Consider the following 14845-nt stretch of genomic DNA (forward strand, 5'->3'; position numbering starts at 1 on the left):
ACCTATGTCTCCTCTCCCCACTCGCAATACGCCATTTGCCGCCAATAACCGTTAACATGCCATGCGAATCGTTCGGAATCGGGATAGCCCAATATTCGGCTCATTTAACGTTAATCAATGTTTCTGGTTTTCCAATTTATTTCATTATACTTTTTTCGCTGGTTGATTTATAACTTTAACGAGTTTTGATAATTCAGCGATTTGTAATCGCGGAGGGTTTCGAATTAATTTGGGTAAGTGATGGGAAATGGGTTGTTGGAAATATGAAGTCATGAATCATAACCCTTTGAATATTTCGTAAGATTTATTTATATTTGGAATTATTTTTTTAGAAGATATTTTAAAGGAAGCAGACGATATTAGTCGCCTCTTTTCGAATAAATTGAAGACGAATAAAGGAACGAATGAATGGATTGTTAATAAGAATTTAATCACGGCGATCACTCATTATTGGCTTTATCAAAAAATTATAACATTCATCATACTTTCGAGAGACTTTACGAGACTAAAGATTTCCATGTTCATCGAGACCGAGACCATCTCTCCAAAGTATTGTCTCGTAAACCCCCATCAAAAAATATATAATATGGGCCAATTCCATATATTTTTCAAATTTATAAAGAATATATAAAAAAATACATAAACCATATTTTATATATTTTTTATATAAATTGGGCCAACTCAAGATATTGTTTTCAATATTTTTCAAAATATAAATTTTTCCGCGTAGCAAGTCTCGCGGCATCACTATATTTTCGGTCGAGAATTGCAATGATTTCGTTATTATATAGTCACTCTAAGAGTTTATTAACATTGGTACTATTGATCGTTGTTAACTCTGAAAGAATCTCTGAAACCGACGAAATTTTTGGACTCCGGAATGTAATAACGTACGCCTCATCAAGGACCCAAAAACTAAAAAAATTTCTCTATCAACTCCAATATCTTTAATTCAACAATTATCTCTATGCCTCCCCGCGCGAAAAATCGTTTACCTACGTAAACAAGATCTTGATAATCACATTACCGCAGTCGCCATCAACGATGCAATTCCAAAATCGCCTACTTGGGCGATTTTTCACATCCTCAGCAGCGACGATCAGCACAGCCCCATGAAGAATCCTCCCCTTTTAGCAGATTGAAAGAGATAATATTTGGGTCACATGCAATAGTCCCCATCCAAGATAGCGAATCCCCGGGATTCAGTACCAAGTGGTAGATATTCCGTATTAGCTCCGACTGAAAAATGATATCTCCCAAGTTTCCGCGGCTCCAAGTGCTCGGTGTCGTTGTCAATGGCTCATTAGGCGGTGACCGATGGCTCTGATAAGTCCTCCGCCTTAATCCCCCCGAAGTTTCTCGAAGGTATGCTAACGATCACCTTGCGATTGGTTCTTGGGCGTTTCTTAATGAGCCAATTTTATTGGACCATCTCCAGTCTGGAAAACAAAATTCATTACAATTAATCACGGATCATTGAGAATATCTGGTGAGAGCATGGCCGACGCAGCGGTGTCTTTCATCTCGGACAATAGTGGTTCCGACGCCGATAGAAACTCGTTTTCACGGATGGCCAGCTGAATAGAGATATTTCAGGAGTCCGGAGTCTAGCAATGAGTCTCAGCAAGACGATCACTTTAGATAGGCTTCGCGTATTAAACTGATGTCGTGCATTTGTCAACGACTTTCAAGATGAAGTCATTAAGAAACGCGGGACTCGTGCTTCATCGATGAATGAAACGCACTGAAAGAAGATGAAGGCTGAAGATTACATCGGAAATTGTCCGACGCAGCCAAAGCTAGATGGCGAGGGGAGTGCTTGAGCATCACGTGTGGTCGGACATGTACGAGATTATCCCGCAATGGGCAAGAGATCTTGGTACTGCAGTAAACGGGGTAACAAATGGCAGCCATGATGACCAACGGTAGAGTAGGGGGATTACGCGAATAAACCCTCTGGTCTCTGAAGCGGGCGAGAGGCTCACACACAACCGGAGTGAATCCAGGACGATACACTATGTGGGCTTCAAGTGACGGGGGTGTGGGTGATACGGTCCGATAAACACCGCGTTACTCTTCTCTAACAGTGCTCCCATGGTATCTAGAGTGCTCTGCCTGCGGGCTTCACTAAGCTTCGTTAAGTATCGTGAGTCACGGCTCAGCTTCGAACTAGCGACATGTAGAGTTGGTAAATGATGATTGGGGATGATACGCAGGTTTACAGGGAGAAGACCTCCGAGAGGGGGGAGTTGTAGGATCTGGTACAGATGGTGAGTCTTCTCAGGAAGTTTGATCTAAGAATGTGATGCCTGTTTTGCTCTGGTGCTGACCAAATGCATCACCAACTTCATTCGTGGTTGCAGCTGATCAGATGCTCCTCAATTGCTGATTCAGTCCTTCAGGACACCTCAAGGAGACATCCTGGAGAGCTAATCATAGTTGAACCTAGTTGTCGTCGTAGGATTTCATTTCGCAGACACCGTTAGAGTTCCCGCTAGGGCGGGCTTGTCAGCAAGACCTGATCAGGACAGGAAGAAAGCCAAAAGATTCCTTCAGGAAGTCGACCTCATCGATTTCCACTCCAGAACTTCCGTAAGGAATAATACGATGTTTAAAATGCAACGATTCTCCAACTGTTAATATAACCAACACTCATCCCAGAACTGTTATTTGTAGATTGCTTTCCAACAGATCAGCCGTTGATGGTTGCAAAGGGGTGCTTAGCGAGCCGTTCCTGGGCACATGATACGGGACATTGTATATTTTCGCAATACAAACGCAATTCTCGCCTCTCTGCCCTCCAGGCAGGTACATATATACATATCCCTCATAAGGGAGATATCGCTTTGAAATCAAATGACCCATTTGGTTTTAGTACGGCCATTCAGTGGACGTCTATGTGCCCGGGGGGTGGTTCCAGGATACCACGCAGGAGTTGTCTATGGCGAGAGGCGCATAGCCTATCCGACAACGAGACTCGGTAACAATAATCTGAATGATAAATCAACTCTTGAATAAAACAGGGGAAACTTCGTTTTGAATAAGTCGGAAGTATTCCTCCGAGAGTTTTGGGGATTATTTCTGTGATAACAGACAATCTTACAGAGATGAAGACAATTTCAGAAGGATGTCCGAAGTTGATGTTAAGGATTGATTCCAAAGGCTGACACTATGACAGAAAAGAAAAGTCAATTGAATTCCTAAATCAAATCGGTTCTTCGACTACATAAATAAGACGAGGATCTTACGGTACTCAAGCTTTTGAGGTCACTGTTTCCCTCGTATTACGGCATCTGGAGCCATTTCCAATGGCACCAGGCGAAAATCCAAGGGTAGATTAGCCGAGGTGGAACACGTGTTCGATGCTACGTGCGTCGATTCGAGGGGTTGGAAACAGCTCAAGAATAGTATATTGTAGTATTCCAGGGGCAGAAAAAATAATGCGGATGGGGCAAGCCGATGGAGTACGTAAGACATCGTTAGGCACATCCGGTGCTTGAGCTACGAGCCACGATCTCACGCGGAATACGCGGACTGCCGGGAGACAGGGGGAGGGTCGGCTTTGCTCATCTGAACTCGAAGAAGCACCTTGTAAACTTTGAATCATCTGCCCACCCCTCCCTCCAGTATTAAGATGCATTACGATCGCGGCTTGCCATTCGTTCCTGCATATGGCTGTACTCACTGGCAGCCGACCAAATTGGAAAACGCGCAGTTGCGAAGTTTCCCACACCCTCGGCAAAATTGGCTTGAACTCATCCACGACTTTGGCTCGTTTCATAGTTTGAACTCGGCCCATGCACGGCTGGAGGGATGAGCGCATTTCAGATTATACGATTCGTTCGATGGTATCCAATGATCGTATTCACTGCGAAAAGCCGGATTAGTTGTGCTGAAGGAGACTCGATGGATTGATTTAGGTACTTTTGGTGGGTGGGAAAGTTGATGCAGACGTTGGTATTGACATATGGATTGGAGATGGCGTAGTAAGATTGATGTGTAAGAGAAAGTTTAGAGTGAAGCATGACACGAACTTAATCAAGGGTTTTTGATCTGGATCAACTATGAAGGCATCTGATTTGATCTACCGCAAAACTATATCTTTCTATCATTTCCGGAAGCTACGAAATACTGCCATTGTTGACCAAATCAATCGTTGACAATCAAAGAACAACTGACCAACCGCTCAGACAACCCGCTGTTCTCCAAATCCCGCAAATCACCGGATGCTAAATGTAATCACGAAGAGAAGACAGCAAAGTAACAATATACAGGAGTCATAACCATGCCGTTGTAATAAGGCCACAATGGCACCCTATCATTGACAATCCAAACGCATTGATTGCAACCGTCGAAAAATCCATTTGTATTTGAACGATTCGGGTAAAATGCCGAAGAATGCAAAACTTCAGCAAAACTCCAACTTTCCAAAAATAATTTCATTCCCAAAATTTCCACATGAATTGACAGACCCTTCATTTCCCTTCGAATCCCCCGCCTAGCGCAAATACAATCAATTCGACTGCTTTTGAAATCAAGTTTCCTGCAAAGAATACCCAGAATATAATTCTACGGGTTGGGCAAAAGCCATAGTACTGAGAAGGGTTGGATAAAAGAAATTCCTTTGTTCACATAGCTCCCAACTGGCACCGTCCCAAATTGAAAAACACATTCGCGATGTTTTCTTTGCGAGAGAGCACAAGGAGAAAAGAAAATAAGAGGGAAAATACGTCCAGTGGAGGAGGAAAATGGACGAAAGATATAATAGATCGCAGGGAGAATAGACGGTTGAAAGTTGGAAGCTGAGGGGAAGAATAGCAAGCTCAGTGAACAGCCAGGGGGAGGGAGGTGGACGGGTGGGTGTGGATTTATAATGAAAATCGGAGAGTTGGACTGGAATTTGTGAGGGTTGAGAGCAACCCCCTATCCGTATCAGGGCCAAGAACCAACCAGGCTTAAATACAAGTATACAGATGGGGAAGGACTGAAGCGCTTGCCATGGCGAGGCGCCCAATAGCTGTGTTGATCAATAACAGCTGTTTGAAGACTACCTGTTTGTGATCATCTTGTTAATGATGTCCATCAAGAATATTTGTCTGTCAAACAGGACTTCTTTCAGAGTATCTGAAGAAGACTGATTGCGCCCCAGATCCATAGCTACCTCGATCTTCATGAAATTCATGAAGATTTGATGTCAAATTGGTCGTAGATCAAATGAAAGAGATCTTGTTGGCCAACAATACAAGCTTCTGATAATTTAACTGAGCTTTTTGAAGATTTCTGAATGAGACTTAAAAGCAAAGTTGATCTATCAAAAATTAGAAAACAACAATTAATGAACGTTCTGATAACCTCTCTCCGTCCACTACGAAAAGCCTAGCTTCTCCCACCAAATCGACTCTTTCGAAGTAATCCTCACCCCTCACGCAAGCATGCGGTCCTAAAACCCACTCTAAATACTGCATATCCCAGACTGCAAGCAATTTCTGGTAATGGCGGTGATCCTTAGGACCACTCATTAAAAATTGAGCACGACTTAAAATACACTTTCCTCCATTTAAATTCATCCATATTTAACATCCTCCATAGATCACCAGCTCTTTTCCTCCCGGCGTTGACAAATACTCACAAATGTGAAAAATATAAAACGTTTTCTCTCATAGTCACGAGGTCGTTGATGAGACTCGAGTAGACTCGTGACCGTCGGGGTGCTTCTCGCTATAAAGGTACTCCAGTAGTTCCTCAGTGGCTCGTTAAGGCATTTGCATTTCATTTCATCCCCCCTCCGCCCACAGCGCTCCCTTTTTCCCCCGTATAAATATTAATGCAACATCCTCCTCTCGGGGCTTTTTGTTCCTCTCTCCTGTCCTGAAGTGCCCACCCCACCCCATCCTCTCTTCCAACACTCGGAGCACTTTGAATGCTGATACGCTTTGGAGTTCCATGGAGCGCGAGAAGAGTGGTGGCTGTGAAATGTTCAGGCTCTTTGTCTACGGTGTACAATGCTCTTTTATAATGAAAATGAAATTTATGAATATTCCTTTTTGTGTTCAGAAGTTATCTCGATGATTTTTTTCTTCTCCACCATTTTTTATTAATCATATTCCTTGGGAGAATGGTATGTTACTCGAATAGAAATTCTTCGAGTTCTTTCATCCGTGCCCAAAGGGGTAAGGCACGTATCATTGTAATATCACGACGTTCCTTCTCGTATATTTTTATAGTGAAGCGTGCCTGGAATTTTCTCAAGATTCTGGTTTTCAGAATTTATCGCTGTCTCGCCGGTCTTCTGGTTTTTAATTATAAATAGATAGCTTCTTATATCAGAGAAGGTGATGTTAAGTGTTGCAGGAGAGGGTGAGAATTGAAATGAATAAAAGGGTGAAGAGGATCTGATTTTCATGGGAAATCTCTCGGCGTGCAAGAATAAGCTTAAAGTACAGATTTTTGGCCTCAGTCACGACTTGAGATCAGAAGTTTCTGCATAGCAGAAGGAAAAAATATTTCAAGCATTGAAGATAATACGATATTGACCTAAACATTGATTTTATAAAGACAAAAAATATTTTAGAATGCAGAGAAAAAAAATTAATGCGACTGACTTTGCGCGGGAGAAGAATGCGGCTTGACTTTCAAATCTGTCATCGAATTTCCTACAAAAAGTTATGCAGATTTTCTAAAACCAAACCACACTGACCTCCAGAACGTGACGATGAACATCAGTGTACTTTGGTTTTGGAAAATATTCAAAACTTTTTGTAGGAAACGCGTTTGAAAAATTTGAAGAATCAATGGGCTTCTGTTATTCGTTAAGAAACTCCTAGTTCTGACATGCATTGTGTCAAGAATAAGAAACCAGTCGATTTCAGAAAAACATCTATAAAGTAGTATAAAAAATCTACTTATTTCAAGTGCGAAAAATTCATAAATAAAAATGCATCCCAACATCACGGCGTTCCTTCTCGTACATTTTTATAGCGAAGCGTGCCTGGAATTTCCTCAAGATTCTGGCTCTTCGAAGTTACAGTCGTCTCTCCCATGTTCTTGTTTTTAATTATAAACAGATATCTCCGTAAATCAGAGAGAGCGACGTTAAGGGTTGGGGGAGAGGGTGAGAATTGGGATGAAGAGAATCTCCGGATTTTTAGAGAGAACCTTTCGACGTACGTGCGGATGTGAAACGGGCGAAGAGGTTAGACATATACGATACCATTTGCTGGGTATATGCAGAAGCGGTGAGGTGGTAAGATGGGCCGCTGCATTGCCGGCATGATTGCCTGAATGTGCCATAGAAGCAATCCCCGTTGCTACGTGCCTGACATACATCCGCCCACCGCCTTGCCCTCTTCCTTTTCCTGAACTTCCTCTTTTTCTTCTTCTTTTTCCTTTCGCCGTCGGAGGAGCTCCGCCGGGGCGCTAGATGCCAGCGTCGGGGAGGGATCCTCAGTTATGCAAGGTGCTCACCCTGCGGACATTGCATATTTAAATTCCTTTGAATTTTCTTCTCTCATGTCCCACGGGCTAATTGGACGGCTCAGAATTATGGGATGGCGGGGATTAACGATTGGAACGCGTTATTTCGGCTTGATTAGAAGGCGAGAATTAATCGTCAAGAGAGTTCTGATGACGGAACGATACTGAGAAAATCAAATGTGAGGATCTTCTGAGGAAAAGAATGAACATGTAATTAAGTCCTCTACCTCGGGTTAATCAATTCTTCAATATATTCACAATCACACTTTAACATTAATCTGATTCAAACTTCTACAAAGTAATTCAAAGACAACTTACAAGACAGCCATTAAATGAATCAGTGAAAAGGTGAAGGGTCGGAGTGGAATGGCCGCCTCTTCATGGATTCGACTCAATCGGAAATGAGAAAAGTTTTCGGTGGTCTTTCGAATCCCTCCCCTTTCTCTGTAACCATTGCTTAGTCTCACGGCGGGGGACTTCGAGAACGTCATAGTGAAGCAAATGGAGAAAGAGTGGAAGAGAGGGGGCCATAATTCACGGCAGAATGAAAGCAAACAAAAGCAAGACGAGATACATTGCGTATACGGGTGTACGTATACCTCGAAGGTTCCAGTGTTTTTTTTTTTGCACATTAGATACAGTTAACGTCGTATCCGATAGGAGTCTTAAATTAGCATTACGGAGATCCGTAGTTACGGCCGCTCGTGAATGCTCACCTACTACCACCACGGTTATTGCCTGTCGCGCGTATGTCACGTCGACGCGTTTTCCTTGGGGTCGTCTGGGCTCTTTTTCCCTTCTTGTAATGAAGATCCAGTCGCGTATTTATACGACAAGCTAAGCCTTTGGACCCCCTGTAACCTTGATTTATCGGCAATATTCAGGATGGTACTGCAGGGAAACCGTAGACGGAATCTCGATGGAAAGATGTTGGTGAGAGGTAACCAAAAGTGTAATTTAGTCAATGTTATTTTCACATATTAGAAGAAAAAATGGTTTCGGTTCGTTTGTTGGGTCTCAAAGGGGATCTGGTTTGCACAAGATGAAGAAAATCAGGCTGATGAGATCGAGCTGCAAGTTTAGAATTTTTGCCCGAGACGAGGCTTGAGATCAAAACATTTTGCATAATAGACATTTAAAAAATACTTCAAGTATCAGAGGGGGGTAATATGTTCTTGTATTGAAGACTTATTTCCTGAAGACAAAACATCTTCTGGAAGACAGAGAAAAAAGGATTCTATTACTGAGTTGAAGGGGCAACAAAAGGCTGTTCTTTTGAGAATTTTCAAAGAACTTTCCTACATAGAGTTATTAATATTTTCTAAAGTCAACTCATATAAACCTTCAGAGGGTGATGATGAACGCCTGGTTAAATTGGCGTTAAAAAATATTGACAACTTTTTCTAGGAAATCCGATTAAAAATTTTGAGGAATCAATGGTTTTTTGTCATCCCTTAAGAAACTCACGGTTCTAGTCCGTATTATTTGGAGATTAAGAAATTGGTTGATTTCAGAAGATGAATGTGTAAAATTAAGTGTCAACACCGCACTTATTTCAAGTGAGAACTTGAAATAAGGGAATCAAGTTGTCACGTGATACATTTGTAATAACAAAGGACTCGTAAATTCTATTGAAATAAAATCACAAATTTCAAAAGGGATTTAAAAAAGCCGTGAAAGGTCAGTAGATTAACTTAAGAACAGAATCAAAAGATCAATTCGAGAACGAGAATCTTTTTAACTGCAGGATGAAGCGTGAAATAAACTTTTTCTTCTGTGAATTTCTAAAAACTTTCAAAAAAATTCCGTTGAACAAGTGTTAACACATCTCTCAATAAATCTCCACACACAATATCACGTGAAAGGGGTGTGTCCATGCGTTCGTGAATACATTGACACCACTATCCACCCCTTGCTCAATACGTGCATGAATGTAAAGTGCGCGGTAGGGAAGGCACTACTGTCGGGTTAAAAAGTATAGGCCCCAGGCGCTGCAGGATTTTTCGGTTTTGCAACATTCCTGAAGGTCAGTATCTCTTTTCGTTCTCCGAAATATACTCTGGACATACCCGATAGCGGTAAGATGGATAAATTTGAATGCTTGGATCATTATTCTCTGCAAGATCAACCTCTGAAGCGGGGGCAGAGGGCTATACCTTTTCACTCCGATAGCAGTCCTCCGCTCTAGTTCTCCCACACCGTCTCTTCATTCTATTTTCATCTTTTTTTTTTATTCCACCCATTTTTCTCGCCCTTATCCTCCCTTTCATTTCCCAGTTTTTTTCCCTCCGATATATATCCCCAGCGATCGTTCGCGCTCAATTCACGGATACCATATCGAAAACTCGGCTCGAATGGTGGGTTTTAAAAAAATTCCGAGGATGGCTTTGCAGAGCGCGTACCCCCTCGTATTTCACCCTCGGCTTAATCTCGCAACTCTCATTAATGCTGCCGGAGAACAACCAAACAACGCTGGAGTCCGTTGCGCTACTGGTGATTCTGCTGACGTATCTCGATCGTTTGAATTCCCACCCCCTTTTCTCACCCGACCCTGACGCCATTGTTTCCTTTTTCCAATTGTTTCGAGCGGTTCTATAATCGTCTGGAACTTTTGGTTCGCTCATCTTGCGATTTTTATTTTTTATTTTCTATTTTCGTTTTTTTCAAATTTCTGTTTTCAGTTTGTCTTTTTATTTTAATTTGATTTAGACTTTGATTTTTATATTAGTTTCTTCTTTTTATGTTGATTTCATTCTCATGTTCAATATGAATATTTTATTTAGATTTTTGCCGTTTCATTTTGATTTTAATTTTTAATATTTATTTTATGATTTCATTATTGTATTTAAATTTTTATTTTTATGTTGACTGTCATATTCACCTTATTTTGTCATTTAAATTTCAATTTCATTCTTCATTCTCAAATTTTAATATTTAATTTGGATTTTAATTATAATTCAGAAGTGAAGTGATGAAACAATTCAAGTCAACTCAGCCCTAGGGCGAGTTTTTGAGGGATATCTCCGAATCTAAGGGAGATAGCGAAATTTTCGTTAATACCTTTTCGGTAGCTCTCAATTCACTCTACAGAAAAGGTCATGACAAAAATTTTGCTACCTGCCTTAGATTCCGAAATATTCACGGAAAACTGACCGACAGTCAACGTCGACTTGAACCGTTTTACCACTTCGCTGCTGAATTTGAAAGGATGCTCCGCAGAGAAGCGATGTTAGAAGAATACCTTATCATGAGGAACGAAAACCCCTCAGAGCACCACCACCCACCGGATTCTAATCTCGCAGAACGCCAGCCTCACCCTCCAAACCGCTTTTCCATCCCCCGCGCAAGGTGCAGCATCTTCCGCTAATGAAACGCTGGTGAGCTACCGCCGCCGCGTGCCACGGACTGCCTCTCAAGCTCGCCCTCGCCCTCCCCCCGGCCCCTGTCCCCAGCAGAACGAGAGTCTCTTTCAGTGGCACATCACATCTACGTGAACCGAAAAATTCCCCTTGGATGAGTTACGGCGAGAGGGCACCGGAATCATATTGAATTTTCTGTAATTTATGGGTCTCTGGAAATACATTTCATTTGAGAGTTGAAGAAATCAGGTGGCGGGGTACTTTGGGGTGTCTCAGGCTTGATTTTGAATTAATTTTATGGCGAAAGTTTGGGGGATTTTATGTGTCGTAGGTGTTTTATTTGCTGGGAATAAAATTGGGATTAGGAATATTAGATGTGTCGCAGGAATGCTGGAAGCTAGGGCATTTGAGGCGTTTTTTGCGCTATTCCATGAGTTACTTGTGAGAAGATTCGCTTTCTTCATTCAAATTTTCATTAAACTAAATTTTATACAGTCATAAATGCATTATAAAAGTGAACGATATAAGAAATTTATTATGAAGATGAATGAATAGGTGAAAAATTAATGAATAATTTTCAATCTTGTGGAATAATAATTGTGGAAAAATCAGAGAAATTTTATGAAATTTTATGATAGATTTTCTAGAGAAGAAACAAAAACTATAGGTTCCATGCGAGAATATTTGATGGAGTGAAACAGATTTACCTGACGGAAAATCCAAAAATTCTTTAAAAAACCGAATTTTCCAAATTTTTCTCAAACAGTAAAAAAATGGGAGTTTCTCCAGCTTTTTTAGACTTCAGAACCTACAACCAAGTGAAAAAAAACTGCCAATTACAACGCAAATAATAATTTGAGTTTGAGCAATTTGAAAAGACCGCGCGGTTTTTCGCGGCTAACTTCGCGCGCCGCATTGACCAATCAGAATTGGATTTCATAAACTTCGCGAAGCATGCGTTCCGCGTGCGCAGAATCCGACTTTCCACACAAGTGATGAAAAAATTGATAAAATTCAATGAAGAAAAGCAACTGTTCACGAATAAACGCGACCCCCACGATCAGCTACAATTAAAATAGCATAAAATAATATATCTCTGAGGATGTAGTCCTGTCCATTAGCAGAATTCTCGACGCATCCCCTTATCGGCATGCACGACTGGCCACCGGCGTGGAGCCACTTCTTCAGAAACGGCGCAAATATTTCTCCGGAATCCCCGAGAGGTGGCGGTGAGGGGAGCCCGCTGATCTACGTCAATCGCATTTTCTCCGTTGTCGCATGTGTGTCCCCAGGAACCCGTTGAGTTATCACGGGCAACTTTAACGACACGATCGAAACGACCCGGCGTAACTAATCTCCCACACACGTGTAGTATCTCTCTCCGGCGATGCTGGCGAGAGGAGAGGTTAGGTAGGCGTGCATTGGGCGTGGGCGCAAAAAGAAGGCACGAATGGCTGATAGCAGCAAGTGCGAATGCACATGGCTGAGGGAAGAAAAGGTGGAGGAGACATGAGAATGGGAAGAGTGAGAGATAATAATGAAATAATGGGAGGGTTGGGCCGGTGAGACTTGGGATCATTATTCTTGGGGCAGGTAGACACTGCGAAACTAGAGTCCGAAAGCCGTCTTAATTTAAGATGTCGAGGAAAGAAATGTCCTAATGTTATAGGATGACATGTTAATGAAAGATTTGTCGTGAGGAAATAGTTTCTTCCAGACGTTTTAATAATAGATTTCATTACAAAATGTCGAAAGGTTCTCGCCATCACAATGATGACAACAATTTAACTGCGAAATTGAATTCATAAACGACACAAATTTTCTATTTATAAATGATGGATGTCCCACGAAGTTACTGCATATCGAAATCGAAACTGCCGGACCGTTAATCCTCAAGTCTGATTGGTCAATGCGCTGCCTGAAGTTAGTCGCTAAAAACGCGCGGTATTTTCAATTTCTTTAAACTCACAAATTATTCTTCGCGTCCTAATTGTCAATTTTTTTACTCGGATGCAGGTTTCAAAGTCTAGAAAGCCTAGAAAAACCCCATTTTTTTCATTCTTTGAGAAAAATTTAGAAAATTCAGTTTTCTAAAGAATTTTGGAATTTTTCATTGTAGTTTCCTCTTCAAATTATCATGTTTCGGTGGAAACTTTCTCTTTTGTCCACAAGTAGATCTCTTCATGGAAACCTAATTATCCAACCTGCCCTAATTTTTTCTCTCGGCGTGCATGATTTTTTTGTCAGTTAAATTCACCTGCGCCATTATGCAGAACGAGTGGTATTGGTTTTGAGGCTCAATCCCAATTTCCGGCGGCTACGGGTCCGCAAAGCCAAACAAACCTTATTTATGTCTCAATTAAAGCCCCGGGAATGGGATGCACCCTCGATGGAGCGGCTTCAGACAATAAAGCAGTCGAGAGAGGGTTGAAGGCCCGGAGGGGAGTGAAGGGAAATGGAAAACGAAGACACACAATGGAGAGTTACGGAGGTGTGGGCGATTGGGGAAGATTGACGGAGAGAATGGACAACAATAGTAGTTTCCATGAAAAAGAGAGAGAGGAGGGGGGAGAGGGGGAGTCAGAGAGCAAATACGATAAGGGGATCAAGACAGAATACGATGTCGACCATTGAACGCTCGACCTCTGAGCTGTCTCGTGTGGACGAGAGGGCGCTTCTGTGTGCGGGACCCATGGGGCTCACCCCTTCCGATTTTGCGTATATCCAAAAGTACGGATGCCGGAGAGGGATGGGACGGCCCCGGAGTATCCGGGAGATAACGAGCCAACTCGCGAAACGGCTATACGTCATGCGGCTTAATTATCTCAACGCATTTGGAGTACAACCCTTTCCCTATCAGCGGTGGATCCCCTTCGGGGTAGGCTGGCGGACGATGAGGAGAGAGTTTTGACCGGGGAATTTACGATATTGAGGGTTTTGTAGCGCTGATTAGTTTTTGCTCTTTGGATGATCAAATTTTTTGGAGTGAGGGTGGAGGCGTTGTGGGAATACGGTGAAGGGAGCGTCAGGGAGTTGTTAATGGATGGAAGTGCAGGGGAATCCGCAATGATGTCGGAGCATGTCTGTTAACGCTCGGTCATGCCGGAACATGCGTCGCAGCGCACGATGATGTATGCAGACATACACGGAAACGCGCAGACATGCCGGAAAATGCACGACATCATACGGCCATAACGGAATATGTCTGGCAACGCACCATGTTGTGTCCAGACATACGCGGAAACGCACAGCCATGCCGGAGAATGCACGGCATTATAACGTCACGGGGGACGATGCTTGGTAACGCAGGTTTGCGTGCACGGACATACACTGGAATGCATAATCATGACGGAGTATGCAGGAAACACACAGAAAGGCATATCCATTGATGGGCTTGCAGAAAATCATGCGATAATCCGTAACAATACTTCCCAAATTTCCCCCTATCAGAAAATCTCCGACATTAATCTCCACAAACCAGAAAAAATACGCATTTCCTCCGCTTTTACAAGAACTACAACTCAATAAATTTATTCACACATCCTCCTCGTATTTTTATTTCCACTAAGATATGTTGATATCCGGAAGGTATATCTGACTCTTTCCTCCTCATCAACTTGTGCGAGGGAAAAACCAAATCCCATACCCTTTTTTTCTCTCCACTTTTTTTCTCTCTTTTTCTCATCGGCCGGATGTATACCTCGCCGCCCCAGCCCTCGTTCCTTTTTATCTCCGCAGAGTTCCCACCCCATCAGCCTCTCACTCCCGTTTCCTATCCCTCACCCCGCAGTTTCCCCTGTATTTTCCACCCACCCCTCCGCCCCCCTTCCACCCCCCGAGAGAGAACCGGGCAGTCATGGCGGCAGTTACGGAATCAATAAAAGTGGTGCTCATGCGCCTCAACTACCCTAGCTACTGCCGTTTCGTTCTCCCACTTTGACGCAGCGCAACCTTCCCCCTTCGGTGCAACCCCACTGGGCTCACACTTCCAGTTTTCCACCCCTCCCCCCCCC

At 42.6% G+C, this 14845-nt stretch overlaps 1 long non-coding RNA gene across 1 annotated transcript in view; it reads right to left on the reverse strand.

Moving 5' to 3' along the window:
- Window positions 1-683: 683 nt before the first annotated feature.
- Window positions 684-14845, reverse strand: part of LOC107039077 — a 72045-nt gene continuing 57883 nt past the window's right edge. Inside the window, exon 3 of the long non-coding RNA XR_001460943.1 lies at window positions 684-1439. This is a non-coding gene — a long non-coding RNA (uncharacterized LOC107039077). The remainder of the gene's footprint in view (window positions 1440-14845) is intronic.

Source organism: Diachasma alloeum, unplaced genomic scaffold, assembly GCF_001412515.2.
Source record: "Diachasma alloeum isolate Michigan unplaced genomic scaffold, Dall2.0 Dall_scaffold_00291, whole genome shotgun sequence".
Lineage (NCBI taxonomy): Eukaryota > Metazoa > Arthropoda > Insecta > Hymenoptera > Braconidae > Diachasma > Diachasma alloeum.